The following is a 21,043-nucleotide window of genomic DNA, read 5'->3' as shown; positions in this document are numbered from 1 at the left end:
TGATTGTGATGTCATAAGTGAGAAGAACCTGCAGTGTGACATCAGTGGCTGTGGAAGGATATGTACATAAAGGGGGGTATTTATCAGGGGTAATACACCAATTTTGTGGAGTACAAGCCCTGTAATAATCACAGTCTCCCACATGTTTATTTCCCCCTATATGCCACCTTATTTATTAACTTTTCTTTCTTATTTTTGCTATTGATGTTATTCATTAGTTTGCACTTGAAGTTTTCTTTATCGTTAGCCCCTTTTAAAGTCTTTTTGGGAAAAGTTGTGCATTGTCAGGTGTAATAATTTTTAACTTTTTTTGTATAGTTCTGTATTTTTGTATGTTCTGTATATCTATAAACAAAGATTGTTTGTGCTTTTTGATGCAATTTTGTTTGTTGTTTTCTATGATTCATCATATTTAAGCAAACTAAAAAAACGTACCCATAAATTCAGGCACTGTGACACCCCCCTGCTTTCTCTGCACTGAGATTGCAGCAGGCAGTACTGGCTGCACAAGTGTTGAGGACATGGGGGGGTATGGGGAGAGACAGTGTAACAGCCTCTCAAGCCAGATCTATGAGTAAGAACTTCTGACTTGGGTGGTGCCAGTGCGAGTCATGCACCCTGTAATATAGTAGACTGGCTGAATGTAGGCATTATCCAATCTAAGCTAAATAAAATCGATGTGTACAAAGCTCCTGGACCAGATGGGTTACACCCCAGAGTTCTTAAAGAACTCAGTTCTGTTATTGCTGTACCACTGTCTAAAATCTTCAGGGATTCCGTAATGTCTGGTGTGGTGCCAAGTGACTGGCGCAAGGCAAATGTGGTGCCTATATATAAAAAGGGCTCTAGAACTTCGCCAGGCAATTACAGGCCTGTAAGCTTAACTTCCATTGTGGGGAAAGTGTTGGAAGGGTTAGTAAAAGACTACATACTGGAGTATGTGACATCAAATAGTATAATAAGTGATAACCAGCATGGGTTTACTAAGAATAGAAGTTGTCAAACTAACCTTATCTGCTTCTATGAAGAGGTGAGCAGGTGTCTGGATGGAGGAGCAGCTGTGGATATTGTGTTCTTGGACTTTGCAAAGGCATTTGACACTGTCCCTCATAGACGCCTGATGGGTAAAATTAGGGCTGTTGGTTTGGCAGAAATCATTTGCAATTGGATTGAAAACTGGCTGAAGGATCGTATCCAGAGAGTTGTGGTCAATGATTCCTACTCGGAATGGTCACCAGTTATGAGTGGTGTACCTCAGGGTTCTGTGCTTGGCCGTCTACTATTTAATATATTTATTAATGATATAGAGGTAGGAATTAATAGCACTGTGTCTATTTTTGCAGATGACACCAAACTGTGTAGTGTAATACAGTCTATGGAGGATGTTCATAGGCTGCAGGGTGACTTGGACAAACTGAATGTTTGGTCATCCACTTGGCAAATGAGGTTTAATGTGGATAAATGTAATGTTATACACCTGGGGGCCAATAATCCAAAGGCAAAATATGTCCTTGGGGGAGTAAATCTGGGAGAGTCCCTTGTTGAGAAGGATCTGGGGGTACTAGTAGATCATAAATTGAATAACAGCATGCAATGTCAATCAGCTGCCTCTAAAGCTAGTAGGATCATGTCATGTATCAAAAGTGGAATGGACTCTCGTGATAGGGATGTAATATTACCACTATACAAGGCACTGGTTCGGCCACACCTGGAATATGCTGTCCAGTTCTGGGCACCGGTCCATAAAAAGGATGCCCTGGAGCTGGAAAGGGTTCAACGTAGAGCCACAAAACTGATAAGGGGTATGGAGAGTCTTAGTTATGAGGAAAGATTAAAACAACTAGATTTATTTAGTCTGGAAAAGAGACGACTACGAGGGTACATGATTAACTTATATAAATATATGAATGGTCCATACAAAAAATATGGTGGTAAATTGTTCCAGATTAAATCAAATCAAAAGACGAGGGGGCACTGTCTCCGTTTAGAGAAACCAAGGTTTAATCACCGGAGGCAACAGGGCTTTTTTACTATGAGAACTGTCAATCTGTGGAATAGCTTGCCTCAGGAGCTGGTCACAGCAGGGACAGCGGAGAGCTTCAAGAAGGGTCTAGATGCCTTTTTACACCTAAATAACATTGATTGTTATGCTATATAGGATTGTTTCCCCTAAATCCCTTCCTCATCCAATCCCTTCCCTTCCTTGGTTGAACTTGATGGACAAGTGTCTTTTTTTTAACCGTATAAACTATGAAACTATGAAGTGTCTCTGGTTCATCTTAATTGAATGTGATGGTATTTTGCCTTTAACAACTAGTCATAGAAAATCACAAACAAAATTGTGTCAAAAAGCACAGTCAAATCTTTATTTATACACAGAACAATAAGGGAAATAGTAAAACAGGTTGAAAACAATTAAAAGGTAACAAGTACAAGAGATGTCCATGTGAAACTATTGCACCTTTGTGCAATCATTCACAAAAATGTTTTTTCCTCCATTTTCTTCGTCAGTCTTGTTGACCATGCACGTCTTGTAAATGTTACTTAAGTAGATGGATAAAAAAAGAACATTATTTTATCTGCATCTGGTGCCAAGTTTTTGTTTAATGATTTACACCTGTATGATTGATATGAATGGTCCGGTGAGCTGAAACCCTTTCCTTTTGCAATTTGATTTTGGTGGGCCTGTGTGTTTCCGTGCTCCCGTTAGGAAGTTATGGCGCACGGAGCCGTACTACGGGTAAAGATAGGACAGGTCCTATCTTTTTCCCGGGTACAGAGCGGTACGGTGCCGCACGTGTGCTGCACCGTACCGCTCCCGTAGGGCGCCATGCGCGCATTGGCGCCTATGGAGGACGTACATCGGCCGTATATACGCCGGCCGTATATACATCCTCCATACGGTAGTGTGAATGTAGCCTAACAGCCGGGGGAGCAGGCCAACTAATAGTAGAGTGGATGGGAGTGTAGGTAAGCCAAGGACTAGTGGTTGTGATAAAATAATTTGTTGCCAAGACCGCCTCAACCAAATGGTTTGATGTCTCCCTGCCAGGGTTCGGCATGTAGTGGAAAGGCTGGATAACTTACTGGGAGGGGCTGGGGATTACCCAGCTGTCATGGTCCATGTTGGTACCAATGACAGAATAGAAGGTAGGTGGAGGAGCCTGACAAGTAGTTTTAGAGAATTAGGTTCAAAGCTTAAGGGAAGGACCTCCAAGGTAGTATTCTCCGGAATTCTACCTGTGCCATGCCCTACACAGAGAAAAGCGGGAGCTCAGGGAGTTAAATACATGGCTCAGATCTGGGGTTACAGCAGAGGGATTTGGGTTCCTAGAGCACTAGGCTGACTTTTCATTGGGGTACAAGCTGTTTTCCGCAGATAACTTGCACCTAAATTGAAGGGGTGGCTGCTGTGCTCAGGGAAAAGATCCAAGCAGGGGTGGCAGAGTATTTAAACTAGGATTATTGGAGGAGGAAAAGGAAGACACAAAAGTGGTAGAGAGGTCAGAGAGGGGGTAGGTTATGTTAGTGAGTGGTGAAGTGGGCGGTGTATGGTGACAAAGTCAGTGGATAAGGAGAACCACAAGTTACAAAACAATAATGAGTGTATGTCCCCTCACATCTGGTACAGTCTCTCTCCCCAGCAGTCACTTCTCACCTAACTAAAATCTTCAATCTCTCTCTCTCTTCTGGTGTCGTCCCCTCTTCTTTCAAGCGTGATATTGTTACCCCTTTACTAAAGAAACCTTCCCTGGACCCATCCAGTGCTACTAACTACAGACCAGTTTCTAACCTCCCTTTCATCTCCAAACTCCTGGAACGCCTGGTCTATTCTCGAACATTCTTTCCTTGAACAGCCGTTCGAGGGGGAATACTGCTGTGTGGGGTGTGTGAAAATTGCTCATCTGGAAGCCCAGATTCTGGATCTAAATGAGCAAGTTTCAAGGCTGCGGGCAATTGATAATATGGAACGAAGTTTGCTGCTCCTGGAGCACAAACTCTCTGGGGAAGATGGTTGTGGGGAGGGAAGTATGGAGGTGCAGAGTGAGGGGGCAGCTAGTTGGGTAACATGTAGAAGGCGGGGTAGAGGGAAGAGTTGTAGAGAGTCTAGTCCTGATCTGGTGCACCCCAATAAGTTTGCCAGGCTGGCGGATGAGGGGGATATCAGCTCTGGGGTAGCAATGCTGCAGAAAGATGTGGCCGCTAGCAACCAGGGGAATGTCTGCTCCAGTAAGAAGGGTAATGGGAGCACAGGCAATGTCAGACAGGTGCTGGTAGTGGGAGATTCGATTATTAGGGGAACACACAGGGCAATCTGTCACAAAGACCGTGCATACCGAACAGTGTGTTGTTTGCCGGGTGCTCGGGTTCGGCATGTTGCGGATCGGGTTGATGGATTACTGGGAGGGGTTGGTGAGGAACCAGCGGTCATGGTCCACATTGGCACTAATGACAAAGTAACAGGTAGGTGGAAGGTCCTTAAAAATGATTTCAGAGATTTAGGCCATAAGCTCAGGGCAAGGACCTCAAAGGTAATTTTCTCCGAAATACTGCCTGTACCACGTGCCACACCAGAAAGGCAGCGGGAGATCAAGGAGGTAAATAAGTGGCTCAAAAGTTGGTGTAGGAAGGAGGGGTTTGGGTTCATGGAGAACTGGGCTGACTTTTCTGTGGGCTACAGGCTCTACAGTAGGGATGGGCTGCACCTCAATGGGGAGGGGGCTGCTGTTTTAGGGGAAAAAATGGCCAGAAGGTTGGAGGAGTGTTTAAACTAGAGACCTGGGGGGAGGGCAACTACACTTGTGCAGGGCAAATAGACGGTGTACATAGAGAGCTGGGAAGAGCCATAGTCCATGGGGGAGGAAGGGGGGCTGGAATGAGATTGGGGAATAAGGACAAAAGGAATACGGACAGGGAAAACCATATAAAGTGTATGTACACAAATGCCAGAAGCCTCACAAACAAAATGGAGGAACTGGAACTCTTGATGTTGGAACGGAAATATGATATAGTGGGTATCAGCGAGACATGGCTGGACAGTAGCTACGACTGGGCTGTTACTATAGATGGTTATAGTCTTTTTAGAAAGGATCGTATAAATAAAAAAGGGGGAGGGGTTTGTTTATATGTGAACTCTTGCCTCAAGCCCGTCTTGCGAGATGACATCAGTAACGCAAATGTGGAGTCCCTATGGGTGGAGATAAGAGGAGGGAAAAATAAAAATAAAATATTACTAGGGGTTTGTTATAAGGCTCCAAATATAATGGAGGCAGCAGAGGAAATGCTGATAAGTGAAATGGATGCGGCTTCAAAGCATGGTGAAGTACTTATCATGGGGGACTTCAATTACCCAGATATTGACTGGGGGGCAGAAACCTGCAGGTCCTTCAAAGGTAGCAGGTTCTTGTCAACAACAAAAGACAATTACCTGTCGCAACTAGTCCTGGAGCCAACAAGAGGGGGGGCACTGCTGGACCTTATCCTTACCAACAGACCTGATAGGGCAGTGATGGCGAACCTTTTAGAGACCGAGTGCCCAAACTGCAAACCAAAACCTAATTACTTATCGCAAAGTGCCAGTACGGCAATTTAACCTGAAAACTGACGGTTTAGTTTAGAATCAATAAAATGATACATTCCCGATCAGAGGTAGCTTCCCTCCCATTGCGTTTTATTTGCATTTCAAAACTCCTATACTTGTTTCATACGTGTGACATTGAGGAAGAGGCAGCAGTCCTATACACACTGAAACGCCACTTTTACACCATTTTACATCACATAAAATAGTAATAAAAAGTTATCAAAAGGTCACACAGTCTTCAAAATGGTAGCAATGAAAACAACGGCTTATTAAGCAAAAAAACCACACCTCCCCAGCTCCGTGCACTAAAGTTATTAACGTCACAAGATGGCGAAACTATTTTCTTTTTCGTACACTGTTTTAATTATTGAAAAAGTATTAAAACACAATAAAACCTGCAAATCTGGTATCACTGTGAGTTTACCGAACCAAAGAATAAAGGAGACAAATGATTTGGAGCGCACAGCGAAAGTATTAAAATCTAACCCCACAAGACAGCGATGCAAATGCTTTTTTTCGCCATTTTCTTTCTAGCTTCCTAGTACACAACATGGAATAATAAATAACGAAAAAATAAGCCCTCACACAGCTATTATATAAATGCACATATAAATATATAATATGTATATACATAAATACATATATTACTTGCTCTGTGGTTGTCCAAGGTGGCAGCCGTGGCGGGCAAAAGTTCAGGTGTCTGGTGTTCTGGAGGGAAGGGGGGGGTCGGTAGGGTAGATGGACAGAGGGTGGGTGGCCAGAGTTAGGGCTGCGGGGGGGTGGGCGGGGGTGGTGTTGTTAATCCGGAGTTCAGGCGGGCGAATTACAATAGTGGGCGGAGTCCGGGCGGAGTCCAGGCGGGAGGGTGTCTTGCGGGCGGAATCCGGGCGGAGTCCGGGCAGGGGGGGGGCGTTTGGCAGCGCTCGGAGTCGGTTGTGGGGGAGGTTTGGGCCGAGGTGGGGTTTGTGGTAGCGGGCAGGGTGGTTCGCAATAGTGGGTTTGTGATAGTGGGCTGGGGTCCGGGCGGGGGGGAAGGGCTTGTGGTTGCGGGCGCAGTTTGTGCTGGTAGATTCGGCGGCTTGCAGGCGGAGTTTTAGGGGAGGGGCGGGAGCAAGCAGGAAATCATCCCTCCTGCTGGTATATTATGCCCTGAATAAAAAAAAAATAAACTTACCTCAGACTCCGCGTTCCTCCGGCTTCTTCTGTTCTGTACACAGAGTAAGGTGCCCAGCGCTGGCAGCGTAATGACATCATTACGCTGCCAGCGCTGGGACGCTTACCGTCCTGTGCGCTGCAGTGATCAGACAGAGCAGGCAGTGTCATAGCCCTGCTCTGTCATGGCTTTTAGCAGTATCGGAGCGTGGCTCCGATACTGCTTAAAGCTGAGTTAAATTCAAAGGACCCGCGTGCCAGAAGTACGGGCTCTGCGTGCCCTCTCTGGCACGCGTGCCATAGGTTCGCCACCGCTGTGATAGGGTATCAAAACTACAGGTTGGGGGGAACCTGGGGAATAGTGATCATAATATCATTGATTTTGTATTACGCTTTACTAAGCACGTTAGTGAAGGGGCAACCAACACTCTAAACTTCAGGAGGGCAAATTTTCATCAACTAAGGGAAGACCTTAAAGGCATAGACTGGGATAATGCTCTCAAAGACAAAAGCCCCCCCCAAAAATGGGACTTTTTCTCATATATTCTGAAAAAGTCCTGTGAGAAACACATACCTTATGGGAAAAAGCATAAAAGGAACAAGAAAAAGCCTATGTGGCTAACTAGTCTTGTAAGGAAAGCAATAAGCGAGAAAGATAAAGCGTTTAAGGTGCTAAAACGTGAAGGTAGCGATGAGGCATTACAGGATTATAGAGAGAAAAATAAATCCTGTAAAAAACAGATAAAGGCCGCAAAAATAGAGACTAAAAGAAATATTGCCAGGGAGAGCAAAAATAATCCCAAATTATTTTTCAAGTATATAAATGATAAGAAACTAAAAACAGAGAGCGTGGGTCCCCTTAGAAATAACATGGGGGTCATGGTGGAAGGAGATGAGGAAAGGGCCAATCTACTGAATGTCGTCTTCTCAACTGTCTTTACCCAGGAAAATCCCCTGGTGGAAGACACAATGAGGAATAATGTAAATTCTTGTTATAATGTCAACAGTTTAACCCAGGAAGAGGTACGGCGCCGCCTCGCAACCACTAAGATAGATAAATCACCTGGGCCAGATGGCCTACACCCCCGGGTTCTGCATGAATTATGTACGGTGATAGACAGACCGTTATTTTTAATATTTGAAGATTCACTGAGGACTGGTTATGTTCCACAGGAATGGCGCATAGCGAATGTGGTACCAATATACAAAAAAGCATCAAATAGCGATCCTGGAAACTACAGACCCGTAAGTCTAACTGCTGTGGTGGGGAAAATATTTGAGGGGTTTATTAGAGATGCTATCCTGGAGTAACTCACTGTGCACAACCTTATAACCCAGCGTCAGCATGGGTTTATGAGAGATCGGTCCTGTCAGACAAATCTGATTGGTTTCTACGAGGAGGTAAGTTCAAGACTGGATCTGGGGGATGCTGTGGATGTTGTATATCTGGACTTTTCAAAGGCATTTGACACCGTGCCACATGAAAGGTTGGTATATAAAATGAGACTGCTGGGAATAGGAGAAAATCTGTGTATCTGGGTAAGTAATTGGCTTAGTGATAGAAAACAGAGGGTGGTCATTAATGGCACATTCTCAGATTGGGTTGATGTTACCAGTGGAGTGCCACAGGGGTCAGTATTGGGGCCACTTCTTTTTAATATTTTTATTAATGACCTTGTAGTGGGTTTACACAGTCAAGTTTCAATATTTGCAGATGATACTAAGCTGTGTAAAGTAATAAATACTGAGGTCGATAGTTTAGCATTACAGAGGGATTTGTGGAAGCTTGAGGGATGGGCAGAGAAATGGTTGATGAGGTTTAATGTAGATAAATGTAAAGTTATGCACTTGGGCCATGGAAACAAAAAGTATAATTATGTTCTAAACGGTCAATTACTTAGTAAAACTGAAGCTGAAAAGGACTTGGGGGTATTGGTGGATGGTAAACTTAATTTTAGTGACCAGAGCCAGGCGGCTGCTGCTAAAGCAAATAAAATAATGGGATGTATCAAGAGAGGAATAGATTCTCATGATAAAGACATAGTTCTGCCCTTATACAAATCCCTGGTCAGACCACACATGGAATATTGTGTACAGTTTTGGCCACCAGTATATAAAAAGGATATAGTAGAGCTGGAACGGGTGCAGAGGAGAGCAACCAGGATTATTAGGGGAATGGGGGGACTAGAATACACTGACAGATTACAAAATTTGGGATTATTCAGTTTAGAAAAAAGAAGACTGAGGGGAGACCTCATTACAATGTACAAATACCTGAACGGACAGTACAAGGATCTCTCCAAAGATCTTTTTATACCTAGGCCTGTGACCAGGACAAGGGGGCATCCTCTACGCCTAGAGGAGAGGCGATTCTACCATCACCATAGACAAAGGTTCTTTACTGTAAGAGCAGTGAGACTATGGAACTCTCTGCCGCAGGAGGTTGTTATGGCCGACTCTATGTACATGTTCAAGAGAGGCCTGGATGACTTTCTGGAGAGAAAAAATATCACGGGTTATGGGGATAAAACATTTATTTAATTCTTGAAGGTTGGACTTGATGGACTTGCGTCTCCTTCTAGCCTTATATACTATGATACTATGATACTATGACTTTCCCGTTTTCTCTCAGCTAACTCCCTCCTTGACCCCCTGCAATCTGGTTTCCGCCCTATGCATTCTACTGAAACTGCTCTTACTAAAGTCTCCAATGATCTCCTCACTGCTAAATCCAAAGGTGACTCTTCTCTCCTCATTCTTCTGGATCTCTCCGCAGCATTCGATACTGTGGACCACCAGCTCCTCCTCAGGATGCTTCACTCCATTGGCCTAAAAAGCTCTGCACTCTCTTGGTTTTCCTCCTATCTCTCTGACCGCACTTTCAGTGTCTCCTTTTCTGGATCTATCTCTTCTTCTGTTCCGCTCTCTGTCGGGGTTCCTCAGGGCTCAGTCCTAGGTCCTCTCCTCTTCTCCCTCTATACTGCACCCATGGGACAAACCATCAGCAGATTTGGTTTTCAATATCATCTTTATGCTGATGACACCCAGCTGTATACCTCAGCACGTAACATCACTCCTGCCTTAATCCAGAACACTAGTGACTGTCTCTCTGCTGTCTCTAACATCATGTCCTCTCTCTTCTTGAAACTTAATCTTTCTAAGACCGAACTTCTTGTCTTTCCACCATCCACTAACAGAGCCTATCCTAACCTCTCCATATCAGTCTGTGGGGTCACCATAACCCCAAAGCAGCAGGCCCGCTGTCTTGGGGTTGTGTTGGATTCCGACCTCTCCTTTGAGCCACACATTCAATCTCTTGCTCGCTCTTGCCGGATGCATCTCAGAAACATCTCCAGAATCCGACTGTTTCTCACATTTGAAACCTGTAAAATGCTAACTGTTGCTCTGATTCACTCTCGACTAGACTACTGTAACTCTCTACTAACCGGTCTTCCACTCACCAAACTCTCTCCTCTCCAATCGATTCTTAATGCAGCAGCCAGGCTCGTCTTTCAGACTAAACGCTACACGGATGCCTCCAGTTCATGCCAGTCACTGCACTGGCTCCCAGTCTCCTTTCGAATACAGTTTAAAATAATAACCCTCATCCATAAAGCTCTGTATAATGCTGCACCCCCCTACCTCTCCTCTCTTATCTCAGTCTATCGCCCAACTCGTGCTCTTCAATCTGCCAGTGATCTTAGATTAACCTCTACCCTAGTGCGGACCTCCCACTCGCGTCTCCAAGACTTCTCTAGAGCTGCACCAATTCTATGGAATGCTCTGCCCCGGACTATCAGACTAATACCTAACCTCCAAAGTTTCAAACATGCTCTTAAAACCCATTTCTTAAGGCAAGCCTATAACACTCATTAACTGCATGAAGTTTTAACTCTTCTACTAACCCGTCCTGTGTCGTCCTCCCATCTGTTATCCAGCAACCAACAGGCACCAGACTTCTCTGCAGTCCCATTCACCCTGGACCTGGTATATATGATGACAGCTGATTGGTTCAAGCGACAGCAATTCCATTTATTATATTTTGTTCTATTCCCTAAGAAGAATGGCTTGACCATTAAATATTCTTTTACCTCGTATTACCCCATCATCCTCATAAACCGTAAGCTCTGGCGAGCAGGGACCTCACTCCTGTTGTTCCATACAAATGTTGTGCTCTGTCATGTTATATTATTTGTATTTGTTTCCTATGATTTGTAAAGCGCTACGTAATATGATGGCGCTATATAAATAAAGATTATTATTATGTGGCAGTAAAATTATTATAAATCACTATTACAATAAATAACTGGGGAAAATTAAAGTGTATGTTCACAAATGCCTGGTGTTAGAGGCTCTGGTGTTAGAGGAACAGTTAGAAGACAGGGAAAATAGGAGGGGTGGTGGTGTACGTCTGTATGTCAGAAGAGACTTGAAAGTGATTGTAAATGAGACAGTGGTCTCAGAAGAGTGTGAGGAGGCTGAAACTTTGTGGGTTGAAATTCAAAGCCAAGAGAGCTTTGCGAAAATTATTTTTGGTGTAATTTATAGACCTCCTAACATCCCTAAGGAAATAGAGGGTCACCTAAATAAACAGATGGAGCGGGCTGCACAGGAGGGGACCGTAGTGATAATAATAGGAGACTTTCCAAATATAAATTGAGGTCAGGGCTCTTCTTCATCTGTGAAGGGGAGACATTTTATCAACTTTCGGCAGGATAATTTTATGGTGTAGCTTGTAGAAGATCCCACAAGAGGTGATGCATTGTTGGACCATGTGATTTCTAATAATGTGGAGATTGCCCAAAATGTCAGTGTTCGGGGACCCCTTGGGAATAGCGATCATAACATAATTATTTTCCTCTTAAAAAGCAAAAACAGGTTGGAAAATCAAAAACATTGAATTTTAAGAAGGCTAATTTCCAGAAACTCAGGGGTGCACTACAGGATATAGATCAGTTACTGTCACATTAGGATACTAAAGTTAAATGGAAGAAATTCAAATCTATCCTGGGTCATTATACTTTTATTTATTTTTTACTTTTATACTTTAAACTTATTCCAATAGGTCACAAGTGTAGACGGGCTAGATTACACCCCGCATGTCTTACAGCTACAGTTAAAAGGGCAAATAATGATAAAAAGAGGGCATTCAAATAAAATCTGACAGGTCACCTGGGGCTTTCAATACTTAAAAAAAAACTTTCCAAAATATGTAAGAAAAAAATAAAATCAGCCAAAAACAAATCCCAAGAAATTTTTTAAGAAAAAAAATGGGTCAGAGCAGGTTGGACCCCTTTATTCTGAAAATGTCGCATTGGTGTCCGGAGACCAAAAGACGGCAGAAAAACTTAATGGCTTTTTAGCTCCATTTATACAATAGAAGAAAGAACTTCTGACATGGGTGGTGTCAGTGCGAGTCATGCCTCCTGTAATATAGTAGACTGGCTGAATGTAGACATGATCTAATCTAATCTCAATAAAATCAATGTGTACAAGGCTCCTGGACCAGATGAGTTACACCCCAGAGTTCTTAAAGAACTCAGTTCTGCTATTGCTGTACCGCTGACTAAAATCTTCAGGGATTCTGTAATGTCTGGTGTGGTACCAAGTGACTGGCGCAAAGCAAATGTTGTGCCAATATTTAAAAAAGGCTCTAGAACTTTGCCAGGCAATTACAGGCCTGTAAGCTTAACTTCCATTGTGGGGAAAATATTGCAAGTGTTAGTAAAAGACTATATACTGGAGTATGTGACCTCAAAAAGTGTAATAAGTGACAGCCAGCATGGGTTTACTAAGGACAGACGTTGTCAGACTAACCTGATCTGCTTTTATGAAGAGATTATCAGATGCCTGGACAGAGGTGCTGCTGTGGATATTATGTTATTGGACTTTTCAGAAGCATTTGACATTGTCCCTCATAGACGCCTTATGGGTAAAATAAGGTCTAGTGGTTTGGCAGGAATCATTTGCATTTGGATTAAAAACTGGCTGAAGGATCGTATCCAGAGATTTGTGGTCAATGATTCCTACTCGGAATGGTCACCAGTTATAAGTGGTGTACCTCAGGGTTCTGTGCTTAGCCCACTACTATTTAATATATTTATTTATGATATAGAGGTAGGAATTAATAGCACTGAGTATTTTAGCAAATTACACCAAACTGGAGGATGTTCATAGGCTGCACGGTGACTTGGACAAACTGAGTGTTTGGTCGTCCACTTGGCAAAAGAGGTTCAATGTGGATAAGTGTAAGGTTATGCACATGGGGACTAATAATCCACAGGAAACATGGGGAAGTAAATCTGGGAGAGTCCTTTTGAGAAGTATCTGGGGGTACTAGTAGATCATAAATTAAATAGCAGCATGCAATGTCAATAATCTGCCTCTAAAGGCAGCAAGATCTTGCCATGTATCAAAAGTGGTATGGACGCTCGGGATAGGGATGTAATATTACCACTGTACAAGGGATTGTTTCAGGGATATGCTGTCCAGTTCTGGGCACGGGTCCATAAAAAGGATGCCCTGGAGCTGGAGAGGGTTCAACAAAGAGCCACAAAAATTATAAGTGGAATGGAAGGTCTCAGTTATGAGGAAAGATTAAAACAACTAGATTTATTTAGTCTGGACCAGAGACGACTACGAGGTCATGATTCATTTATATAAATATATGAATGGTCCATGCAAAAAATATGGTGGTAAGTTGTTTCAGATTAAATCAAATCAAAAGACAAGGAGGCACTGCCTCTGTCAGGATAAATCACTGGAGGCGACATGGCTTCTTTACTATGAGAACTGTCAATCTGTGGAATAGCCTGCCTCAGGAGCTGGTAACAATAGGGACAGCAGAGAGCTTCAAGAAGGGTTTAAATGCCTTTTTACAACTAAATAACATTGATGGTCATGCTATATAGAATTGTTCCCCCTAAATCCATTCCTCATCCAATCCCTTCCCTTCCTTGGTTGAACTTGATGGACATGTGTCTTTTTTCAACCGTATAAACTATGAACTAAATATCTGCTTTTCAGCTTGAAATTTTTAAGGCAGTCACAACCTGCAAAAAAGTAATAAAACAATAAAAAGCAAAGGCGCTCCTATATATTTTTGAAAGCAGACAATGAGGCAATTGTTTTTGCCTTGATTAACAGTTGACATCTTGTACCAACCTTATGTAATTGTGTGACAAACACAAATTATTATATATGCCACAGTACACCACAATAACAACAATTTACTCTCCCAAGAATGCTAAAACAAACACCATGCCATATTAGTTTGCAATCCACAAATGTTTTTAAAAAATATGTAACGCACAAAGTAAGAAGCTCCTATTTTGTCAAAATCAACTTTTTTTCAGAAGTCGCCACCTACTATGTATACAAAAATAACTCTTAAATTCATACACACTGCCACCTCCATGCAACTTTGCAGTAAAAATAATAAAATGCAAAAAATACATGAAAATTAAACATTTACTATAAGGACCTCAGGGCTGCCTATAGTAGCTGCCCTTTAGGATTGTGCACTGTGCACGATCTAACAGTGCAGCAGTCAGCCTGTGCAGAATGCATAGGCTGACTGTAATATGCTGCAATACATTAGTATTGCAGGATAATACAATGAACAAGTGATCAAATTATCACTTGTTCATGTCCCACTCTGGGACAAAATAAAACAGTAAAAAATAAAAGTGAAAATAAAACAATTATTAAACATAATAAAAGTCCCCTGAAGTCCCATCCCATGCAGTAATCTAATAAAACATAAAACAGTGAAAACCACCAAAAAAAACCACAACAAATTGGGTATAACAACATCCATAACAACCTGTACAATAAAATAAAATTGTCACTAAACCCGTACATTGAACGCCGTAAAAAAAGTAAAATTTACCCCAACATGATACCAAGAAAAAGGACAGCTTGTCCCGCAAAAAAATAAGCTCTAAACCAGCGCTGTAAACAATAAAATATAAATGTTTGGCCCATTGTTACATGGCGATACAAAAACAAGCAAATGCCTTGTACAGCTCAATACCACATGATCTGGCTATTATTGCGTTGCCTCATTATTTGTACAAATATAGTTCGTACTCTGTTGAGCTGTGTGAATTCATTATTGATGCCACAAAGTTTTTGCTTTCCCACAATTATTTTACCTTTGATGGAACCTTTTTCCTCCAGGCGAGGGGGGCGCCAATGGGGGCACGTTTTTCGCCCTCATTGGCGAATCTCTTCATGTCATGGTGGGAGGAGGAATTTATCTACTCAGACCGGAACATTTTTGGGTGCAGCATCGTCTGGTACGGGCGGTACATCGATGACATACTAATTATGTGGTCAGTCCATACCAGACTTTGTTGCATACCTTAATAATAACAATGCCAAATTAAGTTTTACATATAATGTTGACAGAATTCCCCGCCTTTCCACACACATCCCTCTCTACCCTACCCTTCGTGTTGTCTTGTGTCTTTATGTTGTCTGTGCACGTTAATTGAGTTATTGTTCATGGTCTCTCTTGTTCTGGACCAGAACAGATTTTCTCTTTTGTTATTTTTCTGTTCCAATACATTGAATCTCATTATGCACTTAATTCTGTCATTCTACGCATTCAACATAATGATACTGTGAAGGGGAATATCTATACATGAGCTTTATAGTTTTATAGTTTTATACATGAAGGAGAATATTTGTATATGAGCTTATAGTTTTAGATTTTTATACTTTTATACTTTTATATAGCTGGCAAATACTAAAGTTTTTCCTCCTCAGCATTATGCTCAGATATATTACTTAAGATGGCGCCGGCATCCACACATCCAACACCCTATATCCAGGAATAGAACAACATTCCCGATTCCAAGAAGGCTACACCACTCATATCGAAACTCAACGCCCAGGACATTATCTGTCCAGATACTGGAACTGACCAACCAGGGCACATCGGATGCTAGACAAATTTGCTTAACCCTTGCCCATTATGATGCTATATGATGTATAACCACACCTTTTTCTCTTTTGTATAAAAGCTACAAACACGGAAATAAAGTCAATCTTGCTGTCATGAAAGCTGGAGTGCAGAGCTTGTTTAAGATTAAAACTGAATAATCTTATCTCAGATTTTATCTTGAAAACATGCACACTTGCTCTAATTTGAGGTGACTGACTGGACCGGTTAATTGTCGATTACGACCCTGACAATACCTCTACTCTTGAATTGCTTGTCACAATGTATTATTCATGTCCATGTGCATATTAAATAAAAACGTTATTGAACCATAATGTTGACAGAATTAGGAAAGCTTTCTTAGATCTTTTGTTGGAAGGCAAGGTAATGTCTACTCTCTACAGGAAAACATCAGCAGGGAACACTATCCTTAACGCGTTTAGTAACCATGCGGCACATACGGTCAAAGCCATTCACCAGACTGAAGAGAGCATGTTCAGATCAGAAGGACTTCTTGCACCAAGCGAATTCATTAAGTGAGAGATTATTTACCCGAAATTATCCTAGATGGATGGTGCAAAGAGGCTTTGAGATGGGGAACCGTAAAAATCGCTCTGCCCTGCTGTCCTTTGATAAAAAAGATAAAAAAACTGAAAATGAACCAAATAGTTTTAACAATTCTATGGTCACTTTTTCGACCCAATACAGTACTGATTTTGATCAAGTGGTAAATATACTCAAGAAAAATTTTCCGATACTCTATCAAGATGACAAACTCAATGTCATCTTGAAAGGTGGTTGCAAATTTGTGTCAAGGAGGGGACAAACTTTGGGATCCATACTTTCCCCGAGCTTGTTCACCAGTGAAAATTTAGGTGGACAGACTTGGTTGGATACTAAGGGATTTTTTCGCTGTGGCACGCCACGATGTTTGCACTTCAAAACGTTCAGATCATTTATATACAACTGATGGCACAAACAGATATCCAATAAAAACTTTTATTAATTGCGATTCAACCTTTGTGGTGTACATTATAGAGTGTACCAAATGTAAAGTTTTCTATGTAGGTTCCACTACCCGCAAACTGAAAACCAGAATAGCGGAGCACCTGAGAGATAGTACGAAAAATCTATTGTGTAATGTGTCAGTTGCATCCAGACATTTTGCTAGTGCACACCTCGGGGAAACATCCTCTTTTAGTTTTTTGGGATTGAAAAAATTCTCCCCCCAAAAAGAGGAGGTAACAAAAGGAAGATCTTATTACAAAGAGAAGTTTTTTTAGATCTTTAGGCTAGACACACAATATCCCTCTGGTTTAAATTTTAGAACAGACTTGTCATATTTTTATTAACTGGTTCATATCCAAGCTGTCAGATTTTCGTTTAGACTAGATTGTACTATAATAGTTGGTAGTAATATCTTACCTGAGTTTTGTGCTTTGAATAGAGAGATAACACGCTGCTTCCACGAATACTCTGTAGAAGTCTTTTTTCTGCTATTGTATCAATATACCTGGATTTTTTGTACCCAGTTTTATTCCTATATGAATTTTGTATGATATTTATCAATATATGGGGAAGAATTATCGAACTCTCTCTTTCTTCCCGGTGTCGTCTGCTGCACACGCCCCTTTGATGACGTGGTGCACCACATGACACATACACACCCCTAGTTTGTGATTGGTGGATGTTTCCTTTAAATTTGTATTGTAATTTACTGTTTCTATGCCAAGACTAAGGGCACGAGCAGCCTGAAACGCGTCGGCGTTAGCCTACCTGTCCTACTATGCTTTTAAATCACGATATGCTTTGGAATAACGATATTTACTTTTATGCGATCTACTTTCACAACGATCCCTATGCTACGTCTGCAGGCCTAACAGACATTGCACTCCTGGTGTGCTGGATTCACACGGCTGATTTCACTCCTCTGTGTCTGGATTTATTAAGACCTGCAAAAGGGTGAGCTGCACGTAACTTTTTCTTGTATTATCGCTACGTTTCCAAAATTAATACATTGTCTAAAATAGATTACAGCTTGTAAATTACACCTCCATTTTGTTTTAACCCCTGTGCAGCATCTAAAGGGTTAACACACTTCTTAAAGTAGATTTTTTTACACATTGAGGGGTGTAGTTTCTAAAATGGCATAATTTATGGGGTTTTACTGTTATTTAGGCCTCTCAAAGTCACTTAAAGCTGAGGAGGTGCCTCTAAATAACAGTTTTGGTGATTTTCATAAAAATGAGAAAAATTGCACCCACAATTCTGAACCTCCTAACAACCTAAAAAAGAGAGAGGATGCACAAAACACTATGCCGATATAAAGCAGACATTTGGGAAACGTTATCTATAAAGTTACTTGGGTGCTATGACTATCTGCCTGACAAGCAGAAAATTTTGAATTAATAATTTTTAGAAATTATTGCCAAATTTCAATTTTTTCTTAACTAAACACAAAAGATATAATCAAAATGTTTCTGTTACTTTGAAGTACAATGTGTGATGGGAAAACAATCTCAAAATCCCCTGGATATGTTAAAGCATTGTGTCATGGGTGCTCCCGCGATCCCTGTCTCGGATCGTGGGCGCATCCGTGCTCCTCCGTGTGCCCCCGCTGCTGCCCGGTCTCACTCACCTCTCCCGGCTCCTGCTCTTGCCCGGACTGCCGTTCGCGCGCGTCCCCGCCTCCTAGGGCGCGCGCGCGGCTCCTTCCAAAAATTTAAAGGGCCAGCGCACCGCTAATTGGTGCACTGGCTGAACACCTCACCTTTAAGAATCCTGCCTCTTCCTGTGTTCCCTGCCGGATCTTTGTGCCTCACAGCCTAAGAGAAAGCTTCCTGGTGATTATCTGCGTTCCTGTGTATTCCTGCGTTCCTGTGTATTCCTGCGTTCCTGTGTGTCTTCCGCTCACAAGTCCTGTGTTCCCGTGTTACCCGAGTTCCTCCGTGTTGCTGTGTTCCGTGTGCCTGTGTTCCCGTTCCCACTTGCCTGGACCTCCCGTTGCTGACCCCGGATCTGGATTTGACCTCGCATCTCTGGCGCCTGCCATGACCCCTAGCCTAGACCTGACTACGAGACTGTCTTCTGCTAAGGTACCTCGACCCCGGCTGCCACTGCGGGCTGGTCACGCCTGGGAACGACCTGGTGGTATCCTGCCGCAGCAAGTCCAACCCGCTTTGCGGCGGGCTCTGGTGAAAACCAGGTGCCACTTGGATTCCGGTCCCAGGTGTCGGCTAGTTCCATCTCCCGTGGTGGTCCAGAGGATCCACTAATACTGACACATCGTTTAATGACACAGGGCAAATTTTAATAATCAGGCCTGGTCCTAAAGGTCTAAAATGGCTTGGACACAACGGGGTTATTTATTAAATATACTATACCCCCTTGTGAACTATTTTATTGTTGGCCCAATGAGTTAATTTATTGGGTCAATTAATTATGAAAGATACTGGGACCTCTCTCCATTAATTATTGAATATGCTGCCCCCCCCCATTAATTACTAGACTGCCCCTCATAATTAATAATTTCATATATGCCCTCCGCCATTAATTATTTCATATGCTGCCTCTCCACCATTAATTATTTCCTATGCTTCCCCCCACCATTTATTATTTAATTTGCTGCCCCCCACTATTATTTCATATGCTGCTCCCCCACCATAAATTATTTCATATGCTGCCCCTCCACCATTAATTATTTCCTATCCTGCCCCTCACCATTATTTCCTAAGCGGACCCCCGATTAATTATTTCCTATGCTGCCCCTCATAATTATTACCTATGCTGCCCCCCACCATTAATTATTTCCTATGCTGCCCCTAATAATTATTTCCTTTGCTGCCCCTCATAATTAATTATTTCCTATGCTGCCCCCCCACCATTAATTATTTCCTATGCTGCCCCTCACCATTAACTATTTCATATGCTGCCCCCCACCATTAATAATTTCATATGCTGCCACCCACCATTATATCCTATGCTGTCCTTCATAATTAATTATTTCATATGCTGCCCCTCCACCATTAATTATTTAATGTGTTGCCCCTCGTAATTATTTCCTATGCTGCCCCCCCGTAATTTTTTCCTATGCTGCCCCTCCACAAACTTTTTACAGCTGTTTAAAAAATGAGAAACCCTGTACTCACCTCTATCTTACGCATCTTCTTTCTGCTGGCTGCTTCCTGACAGGAAGGGATGACGTCACGTGGCCGCGCATCCAGGTTTAAGGATCGATGTGCGCCAGCTTTGCCTTCCGGTCACATTGCTACACCTACAATAATAGAGCTCAAGCGTCCGTTTCCGCCCCATCGAGCACTATACTGTGACGGGAAGGAGCTTCCTGTCCGGACGGACTGAGGCCCCTGCCCTACTGCCGAAGGCCGCTGCCTGCCGCGCTGGCTCTGGTCGGATGCAACAGGGGCTGGATAGAAACGGGCCGTAGTTTGGGGAACCCTGTTATAAATAATGGAGGATGGTGTGAAATATAAACTTTATTCAGGAACGTGTGTGTGTGTTTTTGTTGTGTTACATATAACTTTATGGACATGTTCTGGGTTGCGGTGTTAATATGTCGCCACATTAGGTAAAGAGGATCAAATGTTCATCGTTTCACTCGTTTCAATCATGAAATAGAAGGCAATTAGAGAGCAAGTGTGTTCTCAAATTGTTCTTGATAGTTGAGAGTTAAAAACATGAACATTAATTGATATTATTCCTTATCAAAATTTAGTAACATAAAAAGTCAATATTTACATTTTCTTTGAGGTGCAGCAGCTCCTGTGTGCATCACTATCCAAATTCTCCCTGCAGCCTGAAGGCTAAGGATCTGGAAGGGGGGTACACTTCAGAGGGCTATATCTTTGGCTCTGTGGCACCTAGAAAGAGGAGAATCTGGTTCTGGGGGGCAGGAAACCAGAGATATTAACTGTTAAAGTGCTGGCTGGAGTGATTTTTATATGTAAAAATCGCACCTAAAATTCTCACTTTAATCGTGAATATCTCGGGTTCCCTGATACCTAGGAACACAATTATTAGATTTCAAAAAAGAGATTCTCCTCTTTCATAGGAAAAAAGAAATGTATCACATCCTTGGCTATATGTATGCCACCATGTGAGGACGTATGAGATACCTTGGCAGGGAAAGTGTTAAACTATAAACTGACTTTGTCATGAAGGGGCTAAAAAAATTGTTGCTTTTTGTTAATAACTTTCATCCTTGTTAAATGATAGACTTTTTGATAGAATTTTTGCTCATGTATGGGATGACATGGCTACAATATATTAAACCTTACAGGGCTCAGCCCTTTTTTCTTTTTTTTGTGTTTCTGTTACTTAAAGGACACCTGTCATCAGGTCTGTGT

This window comes from Engystomops pustulosus, chromosome 1 (assembly GCF_040894005.1).
Source record: "Engystomops pustulosus chromosome 1, aEngPut4.maternal, whole genome shotgun sequence".
Classification (NCBI taxonomy): domain Eukaryota; kingdom Metazoa; phylum Chordata; class Amphibia; order Anura; family Leptodactylidae; genus Engystomops; species Engystomops pustulosus.
This window is presented reverse-complemented; position numbering follows the sequence as displayed.